The 15,933-nt window shown below is 39.0% G+C and overlaps 1 protein-coding gene across 16 annotated transcripts in view; it reads right to left on the bottom strand.

The window, feature by feature from the left end:
* TENM2 (teneurin transmembrane protein 2) overlaps positions 1-15,933 on the bottom strand; it is a 1,510,370-nt gene that overhangs the window by 730,800 nt on the left and 763,637 nt on the right. For all 16 annotated transcript variants that reach the window (XM_074551980.1, XM_074551988.1, XM_074551987.1 and 13 more), the window contains one exon: positions 1,597-1,670. The gene's annotated coding sequence lies outside the window, so the exon portion shown is untranslated. The remainder of the gene's footprint in view (positions 1-1,596; positions 1,671-15,933) is intronic.

Genomic DNA, 15,933 nt, shown 5'->3' with positions numbered 1-15,933 from the left:
TTTCTCTAAGTTGTTGATCATGCCTTCCCCCCACCAACAGGATTAATTTTCTCTAAGTTGACTACTACTTTCCCAGAATAATCAGTCTAAATTTCTCAGTCTTCTAACACAACATTTCACCTGGCTGCGCCACGTATGTGCTACAGATTTTTCACCTGGCAGTTCTGTGTAACCTGCATGTATGAGCAACCCTGGGATCATTAGCTATCCAAACAGAGAAATCATGGAAATAGCACCTTTGAATGTTGCTATGCTGACTCTCAAAATTCACAAATAGGTCTTTCAGTACATCTCTGACTTGCAAGTGCAAAGGGAAGCTGCAGACAGACACAACCCTCATGTCACCAGTTCATTTACATGTGCAATAATCTTCTGCTGACAAGATCTTTCTGCTGTGAGAAGAACCATATTGTAAAACAGGCCTCTAAACACAGAGAAATGAGTAAATAAGAAGCACTGGGGCAGCCACAGGAAGAGAGAAATCCTTCCTCAGCCATTCCTTACAAGAGCAGGATGCAAACCAGTGAGGCAGGGAGAGCAACTGAGCACCTTGCTGCACCCAGACCTGAGCAAGGCAGTAACAGCAATCAATGCAAGCACTTAAAAAGATTCCTGAGTACATCCTAAGGCTTGAATTTTCACCAGGGAGCCAAAGCACTGGGAATAAGATATCACACATTTTTATTTTCCCAAATCATAGGACTTCCTGCCAAGAGCAGCCCAGGACAAGGCAAGCAGAGTGCTGCAAGTGTCAGTGGGGATCTCAAATCCCACGACTGCAGCCTGGAATGCAACGGATATTGTTCATTCTGCAGAGCACAAGCCTATCAGCACAGCTCAGGAAGCAGATCAATAGATTATAAGGAACCTCACAGTCATCACTGTGTCCTCTCTCCTCAAAAGAGAACCTCACTCAGTGATATAGGCATATCTATATGCTCTGTTGTCACTGCAGGTGTTTATATATACAAGTATGTATACATGCAAATATATATTTTATATATACATACAGAAGTGGGTTTCAGGTGCATTCACATCTACACAGGCACAACCTCAAAGATTTGAACATATAAACCTTCTACTGAAGAATCCAAAAGAAACCATTACACTGGAAATCCTTTTGAAACCCACACAATGAGTTTTTATAAAAATCACACTGGAACTAGATTGAGACCTATTTCAGAAATAAAGTGCACAAGCTCATGACAATGAACACCAAATGCATTTTTAAAGAGAGAAATAGACTAAATGCTTGAGCAGATGTGGCAAACACTAAGAGCAGTTAAAGGCAATAATCAAATTAACTTACAAAAAATCAAGCAGTATATTGAAATAAGGTGACTGCAAAAGATGAAAAGACAGCACAAAGATATGAAACTGCAAAATTTGCACAACAGCATGGAAAGTGAAAGTGTGATTAAAAATTAACCCAAAATAATCAGAACAAGGACAATTATGGACATTAAAGCAGCAAGACTGATGCTGACCCTGAGAGGAGTAGCACAGACTATAGAATTCACAAGCTCTTTGGATGAGCAAGAAACATTTTTCAAGAATTTAGCTTACAATACGCCTGCTGTCATTCACAAGCATTACCTTGAGGAGACTTTCAGCAGGGGATGAACTCTGAAAACACTTCACAGAGAGGTGTTTGGATTTCCACGTCGAGTCTGAAAAACAGAAAATCACTGGTTAAAGCCATCAGCTTATGACACAGAGGCAGTACTGGCAAAAGTGACAGAAAATATCCATATAAGAAATCTGCCCACTGAACAGAGAAAGTGTCAAGGAGAGAGGTGGATTAGTGGCTTTATCTCAGAAGTGACACATTTCTGCATTTCAGAAGTGCCGTGCTGGAGTGGGTGATGGAAGGACTTACATGATCAAGGAGAACCTGTGGTTCACCAATAGCTGAGGGTTTTGATTTGATCTAAACTCTTTTGTAAAATCCCAAGATTAACCCCATACAGCCACTTTTCCCCTTTGAATTCCAGGGAGATGCATTTCAGGGAGGTTGAACAACACTGGAAATATATCCCAATAATATAACCTGAGACCTGGTTAGGAAAAAGTCTGGTTTCAACCTTCCTTCTACACCTCCCCACCCACCCAAGGAATAAAAAGCAATTTGGGGTGACAATAAACTTTGCTGTATATGCAGCTAAAAGGCAGCATATTCTTTTCATTTCTTATTTAAAGACAGATCATCAGGAAGTCATTACATTGGGAAGATTGGATCTCTGCACTGTTGTGGTGTAATTGAGCACTGCTGTACACAAATATTGCAGATAATAAAACATAAAAAGGTTTGCAGTATTCGACTTGTCCTTTTTCCTAAACTATGGTGTTAAGTTTAATCCATCAGCAAAAATAAATCAAGTTTCCTCCAAACTTAAACAGAATTTGCTGGATTGGAATATATTTTCTTAGTTATTGTAAACAGTTTAAAAATTAGATAACCTAACATGATTCTGGCTATCTTGTCTGAACTCCACCTCTATCTGACAGAGGGTTACAATCAGGACAGGGGACTACTACCAGCACGTAAAGAAGCAGTAGGGAGGGAGGAAAAGCAGGCAGGCTGTTTTAATGGACATGTCTCAATTCACAGGTCAGCAGTGCCTACGCTGCTTTTAAGTCAGCACCAATGCCCTGATGATGTTTTTAAGCTGCTTCTTGCAACATCAGGATCACCATGGATGACAGACTTGCTGCAGGCTAAATTCAAGGAATATGCAGAGATCCTGTAAGGGTTACAGATACTTCAATATATCATGTCTGCTCTGGCAGGGGATAATATTAGTGCTATTGAGATAAGGGTGCAGTGGTGCTGTTTGAAGAGATCAGCATCCTGCCTGCTGGGCTGTGATAAACAGTGGTGTGTTTCACACATTGGGGGAAGCAGCCACAGCCCCGTGCAGGCACTCCAGAGCAGCAGGGAGGCACAAACAACTTCGTGGTGTGCTGGGAGTAGGAACAATCCTGCATAAGGGAGCTCCTTTGTGGTATGGTGGGAGTAGGAACAATCCTGCATAAGTGAAATTGTTTGTGGTGTGCTGGGGCTTCTGTCTCACTTCAGCAGCTTAGGAGCTCGACTCAGCTATTACAGGGTTCAGGTTCTGATCAGAAAATAGGAGCAAGACTTGAAGAGAAGGGGCAGAGAGCAAAAATTCAACACAGAAGAACGGAGCCAAGTGAAGACCACACAGCTACATTTACTCTGTGACAGAGGGCCACAGAATTGCTCCATAAAGGTGTGAATAGCACATTTCTTTCTACCTACAGTAACAAAATGACACACCACCACTTTAAAGTGTGTTGGTTTCTAATACATAGCAAGAATTCTCTTCTCCCACAAAAAACACTTTTGTTTCATTGAATTTTTGACAAAAGGAGAATACTTAGCAATTGCTTAAGATTAAAAAAAAAACCTGAGACAAAATAACTGCATTCAGAATGTTTTTTATGCACACAATTAAACAGCTTTAAAAAATTTCACTCATCTCTTTTTTTCCCCCTTCTCCTTACTACATTTGTTCAAACTATCCTTGTAGATTCAATACTACCTCCAAACTTTCCAAGCATCCTTCTCTAACTTTTGAAAGGACAGCTGTTTATCCATGAGTGGCTTTGTCAGTCTGAATGCATGAGCCAAATGCAAATGCACAGGTGAGATCATAACAGGGTTCTGAGCTGTTAGGATTTGTTTCAAACATAGAAGAAAAAACTGACATTTCCAAAATTTAACTGAAGTTCTGGAAATCTTACTCCCCAGTAATTTGAGGATAAAGAGTTTCAGCTCTGGCAGTTTTAGAATTATTTTTAAAGAAAGTTTAGTTATAAGAGGTTCTCATAGATTTGTAGTAAAGAAGAGTTACTCCTGTAACTTCAGTTCAGCAGAACTGCTTAAGAATTATTGGAAGAAGACAGAAAGAACATTTCCTTCACAATACTCTCTCCACAAACAATAAAAGTAACTACCTGAAAGCAATTTCCTCTCCTAGACTGTCTTAATATTAACATAATCATAAACACTTAAGACAGCATTCCCCTCCCATCTCCATTATTAATCTCTTAAAGCTGAGTTATGAACAACATAAAACATTAATGCATCATGCCCTAATAATTGCTGTCTTATTAGAACATTTGCCCCATATGGCTTGTTATTAGATGGTTTGTGTTCATAAGGAGGATAAGTTCCCATTTACCAGAAGATATTAAAAACCCCCAGCATCCAAAACAAAAAACACACCCTGTCAATATTACTTCCATCAACAGCATTTTCATAAATTAATAAAAAATTAATGAAGCAGACAAAATGTAGTAATCTGGTTAAATATTAATTTAGGAGCGTGTCTGCTGAACTTTGAGCAGTATTTACTGACAGCACCTGAGCCCCCACCCTGGGCTGCTCAGAGCAGCTCTGTGCGATGCCACAGGAGCACAGGGACCCCCTCACCCTGCTGGGAGCAGCCGCAGCCCAGCAGTGCTGCCCAGAGAGAGCGGCAGCCTGGCACCAGCAATGCCAACCTCTGCCCACCAGCCCCTGTGCTTGCTCTGCACCTGAGGGTCTGGTCTGGCAAACTGTGCCTCGAATAGCAGGGGCTGCCACAGACATCAAAGAAATGCAGCCAAGCGCTCATCAGCCTCTGAGATGGTTAAAAACACACCCCTAAAGGAGATGGGAGAGTTCTCAACCACACCTGAAACTTTAAAACTTAAGACTGCTATGATTAGATTATTTCATTAAAGCAGCAGTGTAAATGTGCATGTTTTTAAGTTCAACTGTATGATACAAAGTACTTTGATAAATAAAATCCACTAAATTCAGACTAGAGGAATGAGGCTTGTTTTCCATTTTCTGCTGCCTGACTAAACACCACAGTTTCTTGCTCTTGAATTTTGAAGTTTGCAGTCAGCAGTGATCCTACAGGAGACATTCATCTTTCAACAAACTTGGACCAGTCAGAAAACATAGCAGAAGAGGGATTAAAAAAGATAATAGTCTGTCTGACTATAAATAAATTTCCCATCAAAGCCATTCCTAGCAAGGTTTCATTAACAGAAATTGTATAACCAATACCTATAGGTACATTTCTCAAGAGAGAATGGTGGGGCAGTTCAGCCAGAGAACTTGGACACACAGGTCTGTGCATTCTAATTCCACCTCAGCTCACTTTTAATTCCACCTCACCAACTGTCTTGGAGCTCAGGAGCCTCTCACAAAGTGTTTGCTTCAATTCCTCCATCTGTATAATGGCAATGATATCTAATTCAGAGGGATGCTGTGAGGATTAATTAGTTAATGTTGGTAAGTGCTTTGAAGATGAAAAGAGCTACAGAAGAGATAATCAGTTTTACAGTCTCTAAAAGCTTTTAGCATGTCTGCAGAATTATTTTGGAGTACCACAGGAATATCATCGGGGAGAATCTGTCATTTATCACCTACATCCCGAAAAGGGGAGGGGGTGGGGGCTGCAGGGGTGGAAGGAACAGGTATGAAAATATTTCAGTGTTAAATCACCTATCCTGTTCTGAAATCTGCAGACAAACAGCACAAAGCTCTGATTTCCTTTGTACAATCTACCTGTACATTGCTACCATTTTCTTAAGAAAACAAACACCAAATGGCTTTGTTGACTTAACTCTTCCCTTCTTTCTAATTTGAAATTCAGAAACTACAGTGACTTTTAGGGTTTTTTTCTGTGTATTTGAATATCCTGGCTTTTTGTCAGTAAGTATGCTATAAAGGACTGAAAGATGACATCTCATTCTCTGAAAAAAATGCCTTTAAGGTAAATTATAAATTTAGCTTTGGAAGATTTACTTTTGGTTGCCTAAAACATCTTCCATGTCTATGGCCCAGCTGCACTTTCATTCCCAATAATCAAAATAGAAATTTGTCATGAAACAATCAGAGCTCTCAAACTTAGCAAGTCAGACAGGATACAGAAGGATAAATGGTTGAAAATTTCAGATTTTTTTAAAAAGTTCAGTAATAACTCCACATTATTCAGATAATTTTATATCCCACATAAGAATAACCATATCTTCTCTTTGATTTTTAAGTAGAGCATTTTTCATGGATGACTTGAAGCACATTAAAAGAACGTCAGCTGCTGATGCAACTGTTCCACAGCTCGTGTGTCTTCCTGGATGAATTGCTTCCAAGTATAACTATTTTGTGATCAAAAATGTATTCTTGAATACACATATTTCAAATGACCATCAGAAAAAAGAAAAAGAATTTGATTTGATCTGACAGATGCTGTCTACAGAGAGCACAACCAGAGGAGGACAGATAAGTGATGTGTTAGTGTGCAAAGGGAGCAAGGTATAGAACTGTGTTTATTGCAAACTAAATGCAACGCTGACTGGCACTGGCTTCAGATAAAATTTCTACCATAATCAAATACAAAACTTCTGTATTAAGCTGTACTTTCCTCTTTAAAAAACAATGTCTAGTGGCTCTTCTACTTATTCTCAGTTAGGGTATCATTAGCACACGATGAAACAATCCACAATCAGCATTGTTGTGCAATGAAATATATTTTGCTGCTGGTTATAATCATTATGTTTTGCTCAGAGCCCTTCCCCTACCTTATGTCAAATGTCAACACTGACAGGGCTGAAGGGAAAAAAAAGTAAATATTTCAGCTCACTCTTGTTTCTCAAGCCCTTTGAGCTTCACAAGGAAGTAATGATTATTTATAGTCCCTCTCTGCTCCCAAAGATGCCACCCACTGCTCTCCCACCACATTTAATTCTTCATGGCTACACTTTTGTTTTGTGGAAAGGGCTAGAATGTCTTGACTTAGATGCACCCTTTCATAAGGCAAAAGATGAAATAGTGTGGAAAAGATGCTGGGTAACTGGACAATGCTTTGTTATTGCAATTACCCCATATTCTTACAGTCTTTACCAACTGCCATTGCTCTGCCTTGAAATAAGTCTGCTCTGCTGACCCCATGGAAGTTTTCAAAGGCAAATCTCAGTGCCTGGTAAGCTGGACAGATCCACTTTGATCATGGCCAGATGGTACCTTCCAGGGTTTTTTATTCACATTTTCCTTCAGGTTAAATAGTCCTTTTCCCTTTCCCAGTATTTATTCCTAATGCATTTATAACAAGTAGTTATAAATTCAGATCCTTTCTCCTGCAGGCCCAATGATTAAAGGCCTTTTAGACTCATTTGCATGACAGGTTACCCATTATCCTAATTGTCATTGTACAGCATCTGACCCATCCTTCCCCCCTCCCCATTTATTTAACATGAAAGAGCAGATTTTAAACACTACTCAGTGCAAGGTCATTCTGACACTTGCCTGTGCACAGCAAGCCCTCAGCCAGCTGCACATGGTGGGCTGTTGCTGTGGTGGGTGGGCAGCAGCCCCCACAGCAGCCCCATTGCCCCAAGCTCTGTGTCCAGCTACCCAGCTCCAAACTCACACTGCAGTCTCATGATCCTCAGTAAATACCCCAGAGTTCACTTTGGTGGACTGAAATTTTGTGTTTGCTGCTGCTGCCCTCATTCTGTACCCCAGAATGTCCCCATGCTGGAGTGTTCTTTCCAGTGAGCACAGGAGGAGGTGCTGTGGGCGCTGCCCCAGAGACAAGACATGTTTAGTTTCCTTTTAAAAACAACCAAACCTCTCTATGCTATATACATCAAGACTCAGGGACATCCCCAGTATTTTTTTTTTCCTTTCACAAGAATAAATTCTTCAAAACCTGCTTACCATTCCATGTGCTGCAATGCCTCCTGTGCCTCTTGCTTACCAACACAAGATTTCCAATGAGCATCCAAAATCTGCTCCTGAATGCAAAGGACTTGGTGGACCAACCACACCAACACCAATCAATAATTTCATGTTGCTACAGAGTAACCAATACTAAGACAAAAAACCCCAAACAAACAAACATGAAAAATTAAACAACTGCTAATTGCTGGGAAAACTGCTGCAGGCCAGTACAGAGCCTCAAGGAATGCTGCTGTGAGCTCACAGGACTCCTGCTCGTGCCTGAATCTTCCATGGAGTAATTGAACCTGACAGGAAACCATCCTGATACAATTAGAAATGCACAACTTGCCCACACAGCCCTATCAGTCACTATGCCACCTACCCCAGCAATATTCCTGAGTCCTGACACAGACACAGCTCTAAGTTAGATATTTAGTTTAACTGATCTGAATTCAGAGAGTCAATAAAAGGGCAACTATCCTCTCAAAAGAACCATCATCTCTGGTCCCTCACTGCTGATAGTCAAGGAGAAATACACCTTTGTTCTGAGGAATTAACAACAGGTCATCTTTCCCTTTACTGATGTTTCCATTCTGTTCTGTCTGCACCAACTATACTTTTTGTGCAATCAGACTTCAAAAATAAAAAATTTATCTCAGGTTGCCTACCTGATGAACACCATCAGAGCACACACTAATCTACTGCAGGTTCAGAAAAACTTTTCTGTTTTTGTGTTCATGCTGGTCACGATGACCTGTTTGCATGGATCTTCACTTTCACTTAGCCTTTCTAGGGCCCAATAAAACGTTACACAGCTAGGAAGGAGAATAAGACCATTCTGGTCTAGCTGAGATTTTCATACTGCAGAACTGGGGAAGAGAGACTGTTAAGGATATTTCTGCTGCCACCTTTTATCCTTCTTTCCATTTCTACTTTAGCTCCAAAACTGGACATTTTATAAAACAACTGATAATTTATTGCCTGAGCTCAGAACAGAAAGGTTTAATTTAGCTGGATTTGCCTCTTTAAGAATTAACCAGCAATACCTGTGCACGAGTCTATGTGGCTTATATGGGGAGGAATGAAAGCAAAAGAGAAATAATAGTACAATTCATAAAGCATAGCAAAATATATTGGCACATTTTTCTCACAACAACTTTTAAAGAGACATGAAAGCACTTTTAATTGTTTTCCTAGCCTCCTCATCTGTTTAATAAAACAAAATTTTCAGAATTGTATTCATCGTTTTTCTTGCTCTGTTCACAAGAGATGAACTAAGAAACAAGTGAATTCACTTTCTCTCTTCTTAATTTCACATTATTTAGGTCTTAAAATATCTTTTAAATTACATATATTTCTTTCTTCTTTACTGAATTCCAGAGAATTAGATAAAGTGTGCCTGTATTAGTGTAACATACAAACATCACTTCTGATTAAGCAGCTCAAGCACTGCTAAAATAAACACAGCAGCTACACAAAAGTATAGAAAAGGACAGAAACAACAACAACAAAACCCAAATTACCAGGGCAGACACTCAGATACTCAATCATGCTGAGGTGCAGAGTGCAGGGGTTAGGAACAGTGACCTGGTCTGCCTGCATTGTACCCAAGAATTGTCACTGCAGCAGTATAGACACACACTATAATTACCTCAGTTTGGAATAATAACAATTAGTGCAGACAGACCACAAAAGATAAATTAGAAGAAAATAAAGAGACACTTTAGTTAATTAAATTTTGTTTGTTGTATGTATAAATGCTACCTTACCTGATCAAAACCCAGAAATATCCTCCATCGTGCTTCGGATCTACTAAAGAAATAACAACGCTCACAGCAGCAATTCATTAGCTTCAGCCAGCTCAGCTGTAGCTAATTTAAAGAATCACAAGCACAGCAGCACAAAATCAAGTGAACTTGGACAGCTGAAAGTACTTTAACTGTGCAAGAGCTCAGGTACCCCTCAGTGTCACCTGTGTTGTGTGTTCCAGCTGTGAGGTAGTAGCTAAGAGAAGTGTTACAATATAGCCCTAAGAAGTTTAATTAGAAACCCCATGTATTTCCAGGATCCAGGAATGCTTATTTTATTTCAAAATAGATGCTATTTTATACCTAATATAAAATCACTTTAGTCCCTTTCAAGTCACAGGAGAAAATATTACAACTGCTCTGATCTCCTGAATCACAACCTACTAAGCCACAAGCTTTGTTTTCAAACCTTAAATAGTTTTCTTTAGGTAATTCAATTCTCATATTTGATAAAACATATTACCAGCCCCTAGAAACAGAATATGCAGAGTAACTGGGTAAAAATTACAAGAATACAGCTGAGTCTAAAGCTGAATTAACTCTGCACACTCTAACAGGGTTGTATAGCACAGGAAGGCAGTTTAGCTACATCAAATTAAGCTGAGCTGGACTATCATCTCTTATTGGCAGGCTGCTGAATTCATCAAGTTATTGCCAACATCCACAGACTCTGCCTGACCAGATTCTTCTGCCTCACTCTGCTCTTGCAGGCTCTCACACCGTGGACACGGTTCCCTCCCAGAACACATCCTTCCACTGCTCCTCCCATGATATAAAGATGCAATAGTGCAAGAACTATGTTATAATATTTTAAAAAAATCAATATGTGAATGTCACCTACTGAAATGCAAACTGTGGAAATATAAATAATTATATATATATATATAAATTAATTAATTAATTAATTTGCCTCAGGTCATACCTGGAACCTGAAATTGAAAGCACAGGTGAGGGGGGTGTGGAGTGTCCTCTGTCACCTGCTCTGCCACAGAGACACACCACAATGTGTCTCACACACAGCTGTGGTTGCACCATCCTCAATCTGCCCAATACACAACAGAGATTAGTTCTGAGGGAAAGGATCATTCCCAAAATGCTGCCCTCTGAAGACGGGTTGTTTCTCTCAAATATTTCAATTACTAAAGCATTTTCAAGAATTAAGTGGCCCTTGAGATCCTACTCCCAGACATGATCTTCCTGATAAGAACAATAATGTTAAAATTATTATACTGAAAAGACAGTTCTGCTGCAGCCAAGTTGGAGAATTTTACATGGCTGTTCCATCTTCACATTAGGCTGAAAATCAGAAAGAATGCAAATTCGTCTTAGGGATGGACCGCTCGGAATGGGGTCCAAGTACATCTTTCATTGAAGAGCTGGGCCTGGGCTGCCAGTTTTATTCAATTAACAAAGTTCAAAATGATCTCCACTTCACACAAATATTCTTTTTATCTATTACATCATATGCTGTTCCTAGTGGGATAGAAGCCCCAAGCTTCAGACTGTGTTCAAAAGTCAGAGGCTGCTTTATATTAAGTCTTTATATCAGGGCAACTTTTCACAAATGACTTTGACACAATCAATCATGCCTAAAACTAAGCTGAAGTGCTTCAGAAAGCTGCCCACCATGGGCTTTGGCTAAAGAGGCTGCAGAACCTCCCCAACAAGGCTTTGACTTCAGGAAAATAAATGTCTGCTACCCCAATGAGGTGACAGAGGTTTATTTGATTTCAAATGCTGTGTTGGTTGCTTACTACTAATACCATAGACTGGAAATGAAAAACATCTAGCACTATTGCCACTAAATAATTTATACAGACCTTAATGTTGTCTATACAACATTATTTGAAGCAGACTTGTTGCAGAGCCAGCAAGTATTGAAATATTCCCAATAGGAACTGATCATATCAATCTGACCTTGCTCTTTATAGCAAGTCAATGTAAAGAGAGGAAGGAGAACAATCTAAACAATGTTTAGCATCTTCAGCATCTGCTTGAAAACAAAAAGACCAGCATTATCCTAGAAAACTCATTCCCTGTTTATCTTAATGAAGGCAAAACAAGCAGCAGAACAACTTGTTGAATGGAATCGCAATAAAATATAATTCTTTTTTTTTTTCAAACAAAAGGGCACAAAATCAGTTTTCATTTGGCTCACTGACTATCCTGTGTTTGAAAAGAATGTTACATATTCATTTCATTTATCATTTAAAGTCAGATAATCAGGAAGTCATTATGTGGCCTACACTGGGCAGCTATTCGATTAGAGCATAATTGAACACTCTGTAAGGCAGCCAAAGCTGACAGGTTGGGAATGCATAATATCCTTCCCATGGCATTTTGAAGCAGGGGATAACTGTAGGAAAATCATTGTCAATCAAAACCTGACAACCCAGTGAGAGAGGCTGGAATCTCTGCTACTTTGCAAACAGAAACCCAGCTTTATTTCTTAAGCTCTTGAGGCCTGTTGTGCTCTGTGTTTTTATCACATTATAAGTCATCGTTTCCAAAGATCGTAACTGAAACCAGAAAATTTTATTTGGCCTTCTTGTCTTTCTCATTTATCTGCAGGGAAACAGTGATCAAATATGAAAATGAGAGTAAAGGTTGGACTCACTTGCCCAATGTTTTAAACCTGGCTTTGACACGTTCTGATTGCTGAGAACAACTATTAACAAGGAACAGACACACAAACCCCACACGGCTCGCAAAAACATCGGCCTTCCACTTGTTGAGTATTTAAATTACTGTTTAATATAATACTGTAAGAAGCTTGAGATGAAAAGTTACTTTTACTAAGAGACTTGAAACTCTATTTCCAGTTAGTAGCATAACAATTTTTTATTAAAAGCCTGTTTGATTCCCTAGCATTATCAGTGTGTGTTTTAGCAGAAGCTTACAAGTCCTTTGGAAAGCACCTACTCATTTTTCTGGGTTTCTCAAATGTGCACACACATAGACCAGGAATGGGCGCATCACTTTTCTATCAAAGGTCAGAGATAAACTTTACAGTTGTAGTTTTTACTTGTAGAAATATTTTTGATCACTAGCAAGCAGAATAATAGGGCTAGCACATGATGTCCAAAACCACTGAAATGCACCAACACCATGTTCCAGCTACTCATGGGAGACTAAAAACTCTTTTGAGACCCTGACATTGAGCAGCTGTAGTTGATATCATGAACAGCAGATATCTCAAGCTTTTCAGAGTGCCCTTGAAGGCTATGCTTCTCAGCCTCATTGTCTGCACAGCACCACAGATGTCAGAAGGTGGTTCTCAGCTGATTACACATATATATATGTATAGTCAATATAATTAATATATGTATATATAAAAACCCATGGTATATTTCTATATGTGCCTGGTTAAACAAAATGGAGGTAAATAACAAGTGACCACTGAAAGATTACTCTCATTTCCACCAGGTTGCCACAATGGATTTCCTTTTTCTTTCTTTCCTGAAAGCTCAGTCTATATGCCCTGCAGATAAAAGGTTGAGTGGGGAACACAAGCAGAAATCTTCTCACCTTGTCCAGACAACACAATAACCTCTGATAGACTCCATCCTAAATCATCCAGCCATGCCACTAGCAAAGCCTGGGAACAGAATGGAGCCTTTCAGCAGGAGCTGTAAATCACTGGGGGTAATTCCAACCTCAGGGGGAGTTGCATCCCAGGTTTGGATAAATCTAAGCATTGGAAGGGTTCCTTTAAAGCAAAGGTGACATCTTGAGCTCGTTTGTGGCTACAGTTTGAGGAGCAGGAGGGCAGCAAAGTCCTGCTGCAGTCTGCACTCCATTCACTCCCCATCACTCCATAGCCCTGGGCTTGACACTGAAATTCCCATATATTTGGAATTTTCTCAGTTCACTCATGGAATTTCTCTATCCAGCATCTCACTGGCACAGCAACCAGAGGGGCTGGCACCCTTGGCCCAGCGAGGAAAAGCTTCAGTGAGAAGTGGAAAAAAAGAAAGAAAAACTGAGGAAAAAATTACTAGGAACTACAAAATTCTGATCTGTACTCTAATTGTCTAACATTAAAACATTAACAAATACTAAATATATGTTGTTCATGAGATTTCACTAGAGTTATTTACATAAGATCAGCACCTGATTTACAGAAGAAAGAGATACTGCAATTAGCCTCCAATATAATTATAATTAAAAATTATTTTAGTAGGTGTATTTAGCCAATTAATTTGTAAACTTGCAGATTTTCTAATCTAAAAGGAAGGTCTTAAAATTACTACAAGCTTCCTGAGCATTTACCTTGATTTGACTTTTCTCACACTCGTTTTTTCTCCTTGCTGTCTGGCTTTTTGCCTTCTAACGCTAATAAGCACAAACAGGAGTAAATCCAGTGGAGCAGCACTAAATTGCATTATTCTTCCAGAGGTCATCTCTATCCTCTTTTTAAGGAACAGCCATGGGTTTGTGCTCTGCTGCATTATCCCAGCTTTGTTACCTGATACTACAAATCTCCAGAGCTGCTGGGGATTATATCCAATGAGGAAAGAGTAGAGAAAATTAAATGAAGAAAACAAGAATTACTTGTCAGACATTTCAGCCTTTCAAACGTTTTTGGGTTTTACAGTCAAGTAAAAAGAGTAAATCATGAGAATTTTGGTTTTTAATTTCTTTTTTTAATGGGGGACAGGGCTGTACTATAAATGGGTGGAAACATCTTTATCATTCAAAATAAAAATTTGCATGTAGACAACTCTTGCCATCTGACAAAGTATTATTCAACTGAAAGAATTTACTGGCTTCTTAAAATCAGTCCTTGGTTTCTTAAAAGCTAAAATAAGAGAGGCATAGGATAATCTTATGATGATGATTAAAGTAGTATGAACAGGATGAAAAATAGTAATGCATTTGTTAAAGTTATTTCACCAGCAGGTCTCCTTTTTCTATTTTATAGATTTCACAATTTCCTTTCATGAGGTTGTATTATCCATCTGGATTCTTGAGACCAGCCCAGAGCAACTCTGTTCCTTGCTTTAGATTAAACCAGAGTATTTGTAAGGGATGGATGTCTCTTTTTTTGTTGACACCTTCTCTCTACCTAATGTCATCTTGGCATTTTTCTCTGTATTTTATCAGAAAGCTTATTATTGAACATCTACTCAAAATGAGACCCTGGGGCCTGGGGAGAATAGAAGCTTCCGGGTTACAAATATTTTCAAAGCTTCTGGAATGGGTTGACTCAACCCCAAGTACACATCTGAGTGCAGTAGTTTTTCAGTTAGTGGTGCCACTTTCAACCCAAATTCATTTCCATCTGAAATTTAATCATAGATTTGTCAAAAATCATCAAGAACCAGTGAGCAAAACACCATTTCCTTTGATTCTTTCTCTCAAGCTCTCCAAACAGAACAATATTTCTAAACCCAAATTTATTTCAGCTGCTGTACAGCACAAGTTTTAGAACTGAACTGGACATTATTACCAATTCCAGAGGGTTGCCACTGCCTTTCTTTGCTTTTGTACAGCATAAACTTGTGTATTGCAATTGTATTTATTGCTGTCTCAATGAATACATAGAATGTGCACACAAGATGTGCAAGGAGTAAAATTAATTTGTCCACAGTGTGTGTCAGGTGAAATAACTTAGTATTAAAAGTACTTCTAGAACGGAGATATCATAATAAACTTATCTGGATGCACTTGAAAAGTCTTAAACAAGTTCCATGGTATTCTGGCAAAAAAATTAACCCTTCCACTGGCCACATTGTGGTGGAAAAAACAGAGCTACATTTCCCACCAAACTTTGACAACACTCAAAAATGTGGAGTATTCAACTGAAGGGAGTAAAACGAGAAGCTCTAATTTAAGCAAGAGGCAAAGAACAATCTAACATGTGCCTTCATGGGATTGTCAATTATAACAAAAATAAGTGAAGATGTAAACAGAGACAGAAATGACTGTACCATCAAACATCTGCTTCATTATTGTTTGAACAGCAGATTGCTTTCAAATCTCCCATCTATTGATAACCCTGGCATGGACAGGTACCACTCATTTTGTTCTGTGTACTGTTCAGTAAAAGTATTATTTCCCACACTGATGTGTGGTGCAAATGAGATAACAGCCTACTCCTCAAGACTTGATAACATGCTGTTTGAAGTTGGGATTTTAGGAAATTGTTTAAGAAACCACATCTGGCAGTGATCTACACTATTGATTGTCTCAGGTTTCACAGCACTGCACAGCAGTACACATGTTTATCATAAAAGATGAACATTTATCTTATCTGAAGATAAAATAGAGGCCAGTCTGCTGCTCCTGTCTTTAAGAATAAACTATAAAATTCTGAATTCCACATAGAAATGTATTTTACAGTGCAACAATGCAGAGCATTTTTCTCCATAACTCATAAAA

This window comes from Zonotrichia albicollis, chromosome 15 (assembly GCF_047830755.1).
Source record: "Zonotrichia albicollis isolate bZonAlb1 chromosome 15, bZonAlb1.hap1, whole genome shotgun sequence".
Classification (NCBI taxonomy): Eukaryota; Metazoa; Chordata; class Aves; order Passeriformes; family Passerellidae; genus Zonotrichia; species Zonotrichia albicollis.
The sequence above is the reverse complement of the archived record's forward strand: the minus strand, read 5'-3'. Positions and strand labels throughout refer to the sequence as shown.